At 39.5% G+C, this 13,114-nt stretch overlaps 1 protein-coding gene across 5 annotated transcripts in view; it reads right to left on the bottom strand.

The window, feature by feature from the left end:
* NAALADL2 (N-acetylated alpha-linked acidic dipeptidase like 2) overlaps positions 1-12,816 on the bottom strand; it is a 531,897-nt gene extending 519,081 nt beyond the window's left edge. For 3 of the 5 annotated variants that reach the window (XM_064516624.1, XM_064516622.1, XM_064516625.1), the window contains exon 1: positions 12,661-12,815. The gene's annotated coding sequence lies outside the window, so the exon portion shown is untranslated. Of the gene's footprint in view, positions 1-11,965; positions 12,460-12,660 lie in introns of those variants that run through there. The other 2 variants (XM_064516623.1, XM_026105714.2) reach the window with 2 other exon arrangements.
* Between the last annotated feature and the right edge of the window lie 298 nt (positions 12,817-13,114).

Here is a 13,114-nt window from a genome sequence, read left to right as displayed (position 1 = left end):
GTCAGTGAGATTTAAGCAAATGTTCTCCACGAAGCCCACTTCCTTTAATGAGTTCAGTTCATAGAAGGAAGTGCACAATCTCAAATATGAATGCTTTGCTGAGTGAGAGCCCTGGCTGCTTAAGCACTCACTAGAGGGTCAAGCTGTACATCCAGATATCTGGGTTTCACTACCTCCAAAACAGCATGACCAAAACAGCCATTTCAAAAGCCTAACACCTCAGATAGTGGTTTATTTTGGATTTGTACATACTGCAGGCAGAGTCTCTTATTTTGCCTATTATACTAAGGCTTCCTCACCCTAACAACTTGGGCATAAAACAAGGCCAGAAGTCAAGAGGTGAGTGATCGGGGAAAGGAATATATCTTGTCTAGATTTTTACATCTAAGTAATGGGAAGACACTAGCCTGATAATTATGCATCTCTTTAGCATTTTCATTGAGGCATATATTTCAATTAGTAGCAGACTATTTAAAATAAGCTTTTTGAAGTATTAAACCGTAATCATGAAAGGAAGATCAAATTTAAAAAAGAACAAAAACTTTCAAACACAGTTGAACAACTTCACTACAGCTGATTGCAAAATCCTGTAAGCTCCAGACTTTGCACATTTATTTTGGCTGACTCTGACCTCCTGTTCAGCACACGTGACACAGCCAAGGGAGTACGTAAAAAACACGAGCACTACAAAAATGCTAACACCCTTCAAAAACGCCTGCTGGAAAAGCCCCAAAATCTCTCATTTTACAGTACTGTAGATAAACACTGACTCTCTCTTTCCATAGTTCTCCCGTAATATGAAGCCCTGATAAACTGGACTCAGGGTTGATTCTGCAGTACCCCTGGGTCAGCTTAATTTTCATCAGCACTTCCCTGTAATTTATAACCTGCTGCAATAGTTAACAATATACAATGCAGATCTCTGAAGACCCTGGTTATTATACTGCAGCAGTGAGGATTAAACAGAGAAACAGATCACGTACACACATCCACTACAGCACACTATAGTACAGTTAGTGCCTGTAGGACTATCAGAAATGAATAGTCTTAAAAAAGCCATGGTTTAAATAAGATTATCAGATAAGACAGAGTCAATATTAACATTTGCTCCCGTAAATTAACTACTAGGTGCATACTGAACGTGGCTAAGGAGAGTCACTTAGCTAATAAAGACAAGACGACTCCCACGTCAAGATTTCCATCATTCAAATGTTACCCGTTTCCAGATTGCTGGTTTCCTTCTGTTTGCAAATTATCTACCCGAGTTTACACTCCAAACATACCAGGACAAGGGGCAGTCTACATTTTAAGCCAGTTTGTGAAGCACATCTCCTGCCCGAGTAAGCCAACATCCTCTATACAGTGTCAAAGAAAACTGAGGTTTTTTTCCCCCACTTTCCTTCATAAATCAGTATAATTTGGTGCCAGCCCACACTTTAAATAGAGGTTCATTCAAGCAGCAGGTTGGAAGACTTTCCATTGCCCGAGATAACTGAATAAAGTTTTCAGATGGCATTCCTCCAAAGCGAAAAACATACAGTATGTGGACAAACATGCCACATGGAGAACTATTTAACAAACTGAAGTTCTTCTATAGCTGCCAATTAATTTATTCTAGAACCAACAACATAAATGCAAGCCTTCTAATAAAGTAGAAAATCCAAATTTCTGCTAATGTCACTTTAAGACCTAAACATCTTTACAGTTTTCATTTAAGTCACATTTATTTCAATTCCAAAAAACTAAACTGCATTCTTTTACACTGACGCTTTTATGCCTTCTCTGGACATCACTGATTTTCAGACTTTTGAACTGGTGCTAAAAATAATTAAGCACTAAAGGTCAAGACAAGACAGTTTTCCCTCTCTTTTTTTCATAAGACTTCTTTCATCTCATCTTTATAGGAAGTGTCATTAATTAGCGCCTTTCAAACAATGAAAGCATAAGAAGCATCTATTAAACACAGAAAGAACAGGGGTTCAGAACTGAAACACCCAACCAACCACTAGAAAAGAAAAAGGATTATACCTAATCTTGAGAGACACAGAACAAGAGAGACAACTTTCAAATCTCTCATTGATGCTTGGATGACATATCAAACACATAGAAACAAATTTCACATTAAGAGGCAGTGTCAAGAGTATGTATTTTTCTGACTATAAAAATAATTCAGCCATAATTTGGACGTTAGTGCTTTTTCTCCTCCTTTCGTGCATCAGAACGCAAGTATTTTACCAAAACAAAGATTGGGTAATAGCTCCCTTACACCTCACTCTCTCAAATACATATTCAGTAGATCCGTTCCTCCTCTCATATAACAATGTAGAAAGACAACTTTCGAAGCCTGAGTCAATTAGACAATAAAATATGACTCAATCTTAGCACTATACATACAGTGCATGAGAGGGACTTTAAGAACCATTGCAAGAGACTAGCTTAAGCAGTTCAGTTGCCCATAATTTGACATTACAATTCAATGATTCAAAACTATGTATTTCTTTTAAAAAGCAAATTTCCCTTAATGCATTTAAGATTTCTCTTAGGATAGGAATTAGGCAGAATTTCTGTAAATATCCTAAGCCCTTTGTGGACCTATTTTCAAATTTCAAAGCCACAAGACTATCTAATCAAGATAACACATATATAAATAAATCCCTGTAAGCTTGCACACTTAACTGCTATATAAAATATTTAACTGCTACATATATATATATATTCCTATAACCCAGATGAAGATGCCATGTTGCACACCAGTTTCCAAAAAATCTGAGCTACCTTGATATTTATGTGCTACAACCATGCATACATTTCTCAAAAATTTAAAGATAGCACATTGTTTGTAAAAGGGAACAAGGAACAAAGAAGGAAAAAAACATTTGAAGAAAAAAAATATATATTTGTGTCACACAATATCCTATGTCTGAAATCACATAATGGGAAAAAAGTTTGCTCTGGGGAGTTTCTGATTCTCAAGTGCTTGAATTTTTCAACCTTCAGACAAATAAAGCAGTTTTGACCTGAAATATATTCTATTTTTTCCTCATACAGCAGATTATATCTGCTCTAGAATAATGAAGTGTTCTTTGGAACTGGTTTAAAAGCCAAAACCCATATAACATACATGTGCAAACTTGCTAGATTTAAGGTTTCATAGTTTCAAAGCTAATGATCTACTCAGCTTCCAAATTTAGACTTCTAAAGTGCTGGCATAGGATCAGAAAGCCTAAAGTGTCTACGCACAATTGTTTTTTTGTTACAGGGGAGCATTAATACTGCAGAAAAGTCAGATAGAACACATAGGAAATGCATACCTTTTCACATCCACATTTATTAAAAACAGCTGTTAGAAACCATGAAGAAAACAAAACTTTTTTTGACAGATAATGAAAGCAAAAAGCATGTCCGAAGAGATTCATTTTGAAAGTGTTAAAAGTAGGTGGATGAAGCAAGTAAAATAGAAGCTACAACTCAGCAATCAAGATGCAATCTATAACACTGCAAAAAGTATAATAATTGAGAACTACAGAGATGAAAAATAATTTTTTTTCCTGGAAGCATCATGTTCTCCATAACCTCTAAGACCTCTTTGCTCACTATGGTTTTTTTCTAATCTGCATAAAGGAAAAGTCAAACCACGAGCCAATGATACTTGCACACACAGTATGTGCCCTTCAAAGGGTAGACACTCATCAAGCATAGCATTGCCCTACATATGTGAATATATAAGAAATTCAAGAATTCAATCTGATTTTAAAATATCTTTCCATTTGTCCTCTCTGCATCCTGGGACAAAACTGGAAATTTTCACATGCTTGTCTGTGTCTGAGGAAGCAGACAGAATAACCAGTAGTTCTGCATGTTAAACATATGTTCAAATCTCAGCTCTGGGCCAGCATTTTGGACTGAAAACAAGACCAGGCTTCTTCGAATATTTCAACATCTGTCCCTCGTTCAAGTACTCTTATAAACAATATCACAGAGGGTTTATTCTCATTCAGTATCACATACATACAGTCATGCAGCACCTCGCTAGGTAAACACACACATAACCAACCAGCAGTGCTCAGCAGTACATTAGTGATACCACACAACTATCCTTGCCTTTTCAATCAGAACTTTGCATTTTTTCCTAGATGGACTGTCTGAACGGCTGTTATAGCCCCATTTGATGCTGAACACTTTCTACCATCCAATGTACCACTCAACAGAAGAGGATATTCTGCATCACAAGCATCTCCTCTAATAGACCAAGCTGATGCTTCCTTTAATTACATCAATTATTTTCCATAGCTGTTCTCGGAGACCTCTAAATGATTAAGTCCACTGATATTTGAATAGACTCCCATAACTCAGTCTCGGATAAATCTAACACATTAGCCTGAAGCTGAGCACATTTTGCTTTTATATATGGATGTAGGTGATCCCAGAGGTACCAGTTTCCTCCTCAGAGCTAATTCCTTCATACCATAGATGCTCTGCAATGATTCCCACAGCAAGAGTTAAAACCAACAGGAAGATGACAATATTCTATAAAAGTCCATATCACAATTCTTTGCTTACTGTACATGCTGAGTATATACCTACAACAGTTTGATGTTCTTTCCTCCCCTCTGTTTAATTACTCTTACAAATATTCATGAAAGGGAGCTTCTGTGGCAGAAAATTCATATGGATTTGTTCCTACTAAAATAGTTCTAGAGCTATGTTATTTGCTGCAAATCATTGCAAAGGAAGTATGTTCTTAAACATGCCCCAGTATTGTCATTCCAAAAAAACAAACTAAACAAGGGAATACCACTGAAAGCCAATTAACTAATTTACACAGCAATACAATGTAAATCATTGCCCTTAGCCTCACCCAGCATGATGTTTTGTGATTCACAGATGTAAACCTGTTAGCATACATTTACAAAAAAGGCATATTTAATAAATTAATATTTCAACATAGCCTGCAGTTCCCATCAATGAATTCCTCCGAGACTTCACTGCCAAATTCATTTTTGTCATTCTGGGGTTTCAAACTTCACGTTAAAAGACAAATAGGAAAATATTTATCACCTGACAACCATTTATTCAGGTTTTTGTACCAAGTTTAGTGCACGCAAAGAGCATCAAATTGACTGTAGAGAGACGATTATGAGAATGGACAGGAGGCATCCAAGGGGGTTGAAGGAGCTGGCGAACTGCTTTTTATCGGCTTTGTAAAGTTGTGATGATTGAACAAGGTTCCCAAAGACTAGAAAAGTCAAGTGTTATGCAAGTGTTATACCTGGTATACTCCGGAAAAGCTAAAAGCACTAATTTCACTTAAGCAATCTGGAAGAAAGTAGTAGCTTCAACAAAATGTAAAACTTACTTGAAGCCCCACATACAAAGACCATCTGCTCTTCTGCAAAAGGTATAACATTTGAAATAACATTCTTCTCCTCTTACAACATGCCATCTCATTTTTGGTAGAAAAGAATAATTTTATTTATATAAAGAGCCTGCAAAGTGAAGTTCCGTAAAAACAGCAACATATGGCCAAATAATTCTGAATAGCACTTAGCATATTCATCCGTAAAATAAGAACTATAATGGGCAGATAAATATACCCAAGTCTACTTGAAAATTGCCAGTATGCACATGGTTTTCTTCAAATAAAAGTTTTTGTAGGATTTCCAATCCATCACTCTGCATAGATACTTCACATCAAGGTTTTAACAAAGTAAATCTTTTCAAACCACAAACCTGGCCTACACCAGCCAACATCACACACACCTTAACAGTACTCTTAGAACTAATAGTCAGTGTATTTAAAGAGCATATTCCTTTCTTTCATAAAACTTACGAATCTTTTAATCAGCCACTAAGACAAAGCTTGAAACAAATTTAGGCAATTCCTAATAGAATGTAAATATAAAGTATTAAAGGTAAAGCCCTTATGGAACTTCCCAGAACACTAAATAAAGCGCCTAAATATAAGCCCAATTTAAGATAAGAAACAACCATTTAAAAACAGAACCAGGGGACCAAAGGGAAAATATGAACACACCTACTGCTTTCTGCTGATATTAACAGGAAAGAGATGCTTGGCCATACTGAAAAATCTTGAAGCTAATTCATGCTGGTTTTCCTGTAATGACAGTATTTTGAATCCCTTTTTCTCAATACTACTAGACAGAGATATCATCCACTAGTTTCTAAGCCATTAAGTAATTTTCACTCCAGTTTTTTTTTTTCCATAAAGCACTTCAAATTCACTGACTGAGCACCCCCCCCCCAAAAAAAATCCAAAAACTTTCTCCAATTCTTACACTGATCAGTATTTTAAAATATATCTAGCTTTCTTTTCAGTGTGTATCACAAGACTCTCTGGATACTACTAGTACACTACCACTTGTGAAACAAGAAGCACAGTCTTGTTCAGTCTCATAAAACTTTCAACCTCCATCCTTTCTTACTCCAATTTGTTGCAATATTATAATCAGCTGGCCCTTGCTGCATACATGATTTGGTTCACCAAATCATACTCTCTTCTAATCAATCTTCTGATCATTGCTTCAATAGCTAAAGAGATTTCAAAGAATGATGTGGGTTAGCTTGGGTCCTTTTTCATTTACCCGAACAATCCTCTTATTCTATTTAAGGCTGATTTCCAAGATGTTCTCCCTGTAAACTCTTCAGCCCCTCTTTAAAGACAGTCATACCTTACTTGACTTGCACTTCAACTTGATTTCTGCTCTTCCTGTCAAGCTTAAACGTCAAAAGGAAGTTTCACAACTCAGATTTGAGATTCTTTTATTTCTCCCTCTGCTGCTACACCTCCATTAAATTGAAGACCTTAAAGTGCAGTCTGCTAAAAGCACGTAAAATGGAGCATGCCAAAAGCCTCAGAACATTCCTGCTGGCTCCTCACAACAGGAGATAATGCATTATAACACAGATTTTCTTGAAATCACTGCAGGATCTACAAATCCCTCCTTGCAAACACTGTAATGATCCCCCCCCCCCCAGTACTAGGCTCTTCTCTTAACCAATCTGCTGTACTCAGCATTTTTCCAAAGCAACCCGAGTGCTCCATTGTATGAAAGTTAACCCATGAAAACGAGTTTTGTTTTTGGCTTTTTTCTTCCACTTTTTTTCCCTACACCTTGGCCTTCTGGACACTTTTCCATTATTTAAGAATTTTGTAGCCAACATGACTTAACAGTGTTCAATCTTCAGTACAGAACTTCTAAAACAAGCCCAACCTTCCACGTACTTTACTCACTTTTAAGCTCTCAAGTCGGCTGTGAGCTCTGATGTAATTCCAGTAGCATCTTACGATAATAAAGAACCATACATCATGATTTTTTTTTTTACACAGATTCATATATTAAGACAGACTTCTATCACCATCTAGACTGACTTCTGTAAGATAAGATCATGTGCCCTGAATTAATTTCTATTTAAGTAAACCTTAAAGGAAAAATATCATATTCAAATTAAAGCTTTCCATTGACAAACATCACCTCATAGCCTGCAATAAGTTATCCTCATTGCTGAGGATGTTTCTTATTTTTATTGCAAATGTGTCTGGCTCAAGATTTTAGCCACTGGATCTTGTTATACCATCATTTTCTGTTCCATCGTAGAATTTCTGTTCACAACGCACACACAAACATTGCAATCAGGTGTCTCCTTGCCTTTTTCTTTGATAAAATGTAAGATGTTGAGCTCTTGGAATTTCTCCCTAAGGAGCTAATTGCAGTCCTTATTCATTCTTACAGTTCTCCAAATTCTCTCCGACTTTTCAGAATCCTCCTTGAAGTACGAACACCTAAACTTGACATAGTATTCTCATAGTGGTCTCACTAATGTCAAATACAAAGATGCTGCAAATTTTCCACTTGGTCACGCACAGCTGAGATTTGTTCAACTCTTCCTCAGCATTTCTCATAAATTAATTCTTACTTAACTGCAAAATAGCTAAGTAGCTCTGAAAAACAACAACAAAAGGAGGAAAAAAAACAAAAGGCCTAGAATCCTACCAATTTAGTCTCACTGCTGATTCTTTCATACTTCTCTTTTCCCGTATGTATATGCTTGGGTGGAATTTCACTTTCATTTTCAAGCAGAAACCACAGAAAAATGGCATGAGGGCTGAATCCTTTAGCTTAGCATAAGAGAGGAATGCGGAGTTTACCAGTAGAGAGAGTTCAGATCAACTGCTCTGCAGTAAAATTCAAGGCAACAATCAATACCAGTAAAGTCAGGGTTTTGATCTTCAATACTACACAACTAATGAATCAATAATAAATAACAGCATATTCTCAGTTATTCATCTCTGACTCCAACGGATATTCTGTTCTGCTTAGATATGCCTACAGAACTGCAAGTGCATATATACAAAAATACATATATATATATACACATATATGCAAGAAAACAAAACAAACATTGTTCAGGAACCTTTGACTACTTCCCAACTAAGTCTTCAGATATTGCGGGGGGGGGGGGGGTGTTTTTTTACTTAATGCATTTACTAAACTTCCTAGGGTCCTAAAACCCTAGGTTTGGGTTCCCCTCCCGACACCTGTACAGGAAAATCCCATAACATGGAAGCATTTGGCTAGATTCTGGCAGAACAACAGATCCCATGGCTATGAGCCAGCTCATCGAAAAGCATTTCTCTCTTCCTGTACTTGGCCTGGGCCATAAGAGCTGGACTTGATTTTTGCTTTTAGGAATTGCAGAGTTACTGAAGTATAAACAATGACCTTTCCTTCTTTCCTGCACAGCTATATTAACCAAGCGTACACAACTAACATAACCAGTAGATGTAGATTTGGGGAGAATCAAGGTGCTTTCATGCACAAGTTTCTAAGGATCTAAGAATAGGATACACTGCTTTCAACTGTTCATAACCCAGTCAAGTTTGAGAAAGAAAAAAGGAAAAACCATTTAGAACACTGAGAGTTACTTCTCAGTGAAGGCAATTTCTGCATCAGATTTCAGCTCAGTCATTTTGGTGATGCATCTAAGCAACATGAAAATATTGAAGAAAATTAAAGATCAAAAAAACAGGAAAATACTTTTTCTCCTCTTTTCTCTAAAATCTTAGTGCATGGTGGAAGTAGGCAGGTTTAGGGGGGACGCCCCCCACCCTCCTTAAATAGCATAATGTGTTTTTTTTTTTTTTTTTTTTTATGCTGACATACTCTGGAAATCTAAGCTTTAGAATCTAGAAACAACATAGATCTGAGAAGGAAAAAAACACAGAAAATCTGGAACAAAAGCAAGTGCTAACTTGACTGCTCTAGCCACCTACTCAACTTTTGGCAAGAGTAATGTAACTGGACAAAGGGAGAAGAGACACACCATGCCTGAAGAGTTTGGTTCAAAGAAATTTTGTTTGCAATCAAAAGAAAAAAAGTTTCAGAAAGTCATGATACAGGAGGTCCCAACAAAAATATCTTAAACCTCAGTTATGGAAGACGCTGTTTCCACTGTAATAACTTCATAATGATGTATTGCATCATGGAAGGGAACACAACAAACATGGACCCTCGCCCAAATGTTATTCCATGGGACTGAAGTATAATCAGATAATTGCCAAACATTTCATACCCTACACTCACACTCCAATTCTATTCTCTTTAAAGCAATATTCAACTTCAGCACTAAACCATACAAAACAGATGATCAATGATCAACATGATCACTGACCTAATGATCAACAGAGCAGGTTTGCCACAGAAAGAGGTGGCCAGTCCAGCAGTCTTGTGAACCATCCTGTGGCACATGCTCCACGGAAGTGCTAGAGCAAAGCTCTGTCTATAAAATCCCAATTCCTTATACCAACATGAACAGGTTTCCTACAACAAATCCTGCTATTGGTAGTCCATACACAGACCCAGAGGTTGCTAGATTGCCAATTATCTTTAGAGAAGATACAAACACAGAGAGCTGGCCCCCCTCTTTAAAAGGCCCCATAACAGAAGTATCTGGCATATAGTAAAGTAATAAAATGAATGATTCCCATGATCTTCCTAAAAACACACTAGTGTATGCTGAGATGCATCAGGCAAAGAATTAAGGAGGGGAGAGAGAGGAAAAAAAAGCTACTTCTTCCAGTAGGTCAAGTGAACAACAAAAGTCAAACCCCAAAGAAAACAAGAATGGCACTAATGCATTCCCACATGGTAGAAAAGAAAAGAAGAAATATACCCCCAAAGAAGAAAAACAAACATTCAGCAAGTGTCTGTTCTGCATCCCATAGCTGGAGATACCTCATGGATTTCATGGTTTGATTAATTACACCTGTCTTCAGGAAATCATTATGATCCTCTTTTTACAAAACAGCAAACCAACAGAGTTATCTGCCCAGGAAAGAGACTTACAGGGCACCTGGTTCTAAATTTTAATCACTTATCCAAAGGCACCTATGAATGACTTCCTCTCATTACACTGCATACAACTACTTAAACAGATTTCACATAAACATATGTACAAGTATTTACATACACATACCTAAATACATACATGCATGCACATACCTAAACACCAAATTAAATGGCACAGCAGAAAAAGAATGGCATATGCACTGATTCCATACTAAACAAGTATATTCTACCACAAGAACATTATCTGGACCAGCAAAAGAGTGTTCAAAGTAGGAGCTCCAGAGTCAATGAAAGATTTGGATACCCTGAAGATGTCTATTTGACAGATTAATCATAATGAAGATCTGCAGCACGCATACCCTGGAGGGTTAAATGCACCATCACTTAAGGGTGGGGAGGGGAAGCACTTTAAAAGCCTATCTTTATCTAGTTTTTATTCATGCCCAGCAGTCATCTGGAGAGGACAGGGAGGAGGGAGAAGGCAGGTACCACAGTAACTGACAAGCTAAAACTTTAGCTCTAAAGATTAACAGAGTGGGAAGTCATATGACATAGCATGACCATGGGAAGCTGTTACTGCAACAAATCCGCAGCTTGTGACACCCATATGAACCATGAGCATCTTCTTACCAGCTTAGAAGATTCTGGCATTTTTACCACTTAAGTGTTGCTCCTGTTTTAGATACATACCCTAGGCCAAACTCTTCAAAAGAGGCAAGAAGAGTCTCCCATCAGCACAAACACAAGTACTGCTTTGTTATCAGTCTATATGGTTCATTAATACTGCCTCAGCTAACACCATTTTCTACGTTCAGCAAGAGAAAAACGTTCCATAAAACTTGTACTTTAAGGGTGAGAAAAAATATTTTTAAGCTTTTCAGACAGAAATTTAAAACAAGGAAGCCTGACAAAACTTGGAGGAAAGTGTTTTTCTACAAGATCTTTCTTTTTAAAGACAAAGTTTTGTGTATAGCTCTACAGCTTTCAGTTTAAAAATTACAGCTATAAAAAACTCCAGAAGGTGTGCTACAAGAGACAATTCGTTGGCTTGTTTAAAGTGGTCAACTTCTAACTGTACAGTAGATTATCATACAGTTAAACCACTATGAATTTGATCCATGACCAAAATTCAGAAGCCACTCTTCAGTCTTCACTTTGCCTATACTGGAAATAAAAGCTGGATTATGGATTCACTTGGACTCATATGAGAGTTCTTTAGATTAAGATTCTAAAAACATATATATATACACATATATGTATATATAGCATAGCTCATAGGACAGGACTCCGGCACTGTTACAGTTTGTCACCTAATGCTTTCCATATGTTAACCACTGAACAAATAAACTTGCCTGTAAACGCAAGAAATCTGGACCATGTAATAAATAAGCCAACAGGATATAGGCTGCGTGTATCAGGATAGAATCTAAATTCCTTACTTCTTCCCTGAGTATTTCAGTCTAGATGACTCAGCAACGACATTGCAAAAGCTGGCTAAAGCCAGCAGCACACCTATATCACCGTGCTAACTCCAAGCCTTCAGAGAGCGAGCTTTAATCACAGCTCCTGAGGTTATTTCAGTTAAGGGAGACACTAACCACAGAGTCCTACGGAAGTCACTGAGCCCCACGTGGATGGGGAAACCGAGACACCGTGAGCTCCGCCGCAGGATTACAGACATGAATTTATCCCGAAACCAATGAAGTTATGCATCTGTGCTCCAGATAACCTGAGTGTATATAAATGAAGGAGGAGAATACTTTGGGGAGAAAAAAAAAAGAAAAAAAAAAGAAAGTTTTTATGAAGTTCACGGGATGGTTTCCAGCAAGTTTTTAAGACACTGCACGTCACCGCGGCTTTTGAAAGCTTTTAAGCACGAAAGCAGCCAACGCACAGCTCACTTCCTAAACTCAGCAGAAACCACGCCGCCTCCAACTTTTCGAAAACATCTACCTGAGCGGAAAACAAAAACACAATAAAACAGCCCTGCACTGAACGACTCGGCGCAGCAGGTCCCGCCGGCCCGCACACCCCCACCGCGGGGCGCAGCCCATCGCACCCGCGGCCCCGCGCAGGGCTCCGGGGAGGGGGGGGGGTCCTGCGCGCAGGCAGAGCGGCCGCGGGGGCCCTCGCCCCGCTTTACCTAATCCGGGGGGATTCGCGAGTAACTCACTCGAGGGCGCCCCTCACCCCCCACCCCGCCCGGCGGCGCTGCCGGCAGCCCCGGCCCGGCCCGCGGCGCCGCCTTCCTCCGCCGCCGCCTCCCTCCTCCTCCTCCTCGCCGCGCCGTTACCTGCCCGCCGCCGCGGCCCCGGCGCCGTACGGCCGCCCCGCGCCCGCCGAGGGAGGTTTTCAGCAGCCGTAAAGCGGCGAGCGCGCTCTGCCCGGCGGGGCCGGCGGCCGCGGCGCTCCCCGGCTTGGCCTCGGCCTGAGGGGGCCCCGCCGCCCGGGGGAGGGAGGGAGGGAGGGGGCTGAAGGGCCTCGGCCCGAGGGGCCCCGCCGTGCCGGGGGCGCAGCGAGGAGGAAGCGGAGCGCGGGGAGGTTTTCACGAGGGGCCCCAGCAGCTCGGGCAGGAGCAGCCGGTTGGCCGCGTCCCGGGTGCGGAGCCCGCACCTGCGGCTGCTGCTGGAGGGAAGGACTCCAGCCCCCCCTCCCCTTCACCTCTAGCTCCACAGCATTTGACAGATACGGTGGTCTTTGACCCTCTTAACTTTAAAAGACACTTTAGCGATAACTTGGAATACACG

Source organism: Dromaius novaehollandiae, chromosome 9 (assembly GCF_036370855.1).
Source record: "Dromaius novaehollandiae isolate bDroNov1 chromosome 9, bDroNov1.hap1, whole genome shotgun sequence".
Taxonomy (NCBI): domain Eukaryota; kingdom Metazoa; phylum Chordata; class Aves; order Casuariiformes; family Dromaiidae; genus Dromaius; species Dromaius novaehollandiae.
Note: the sequence above shows the minus strand (reverse complement) of the source record. Positions and strands in the feature narration are given on the sequence as shown.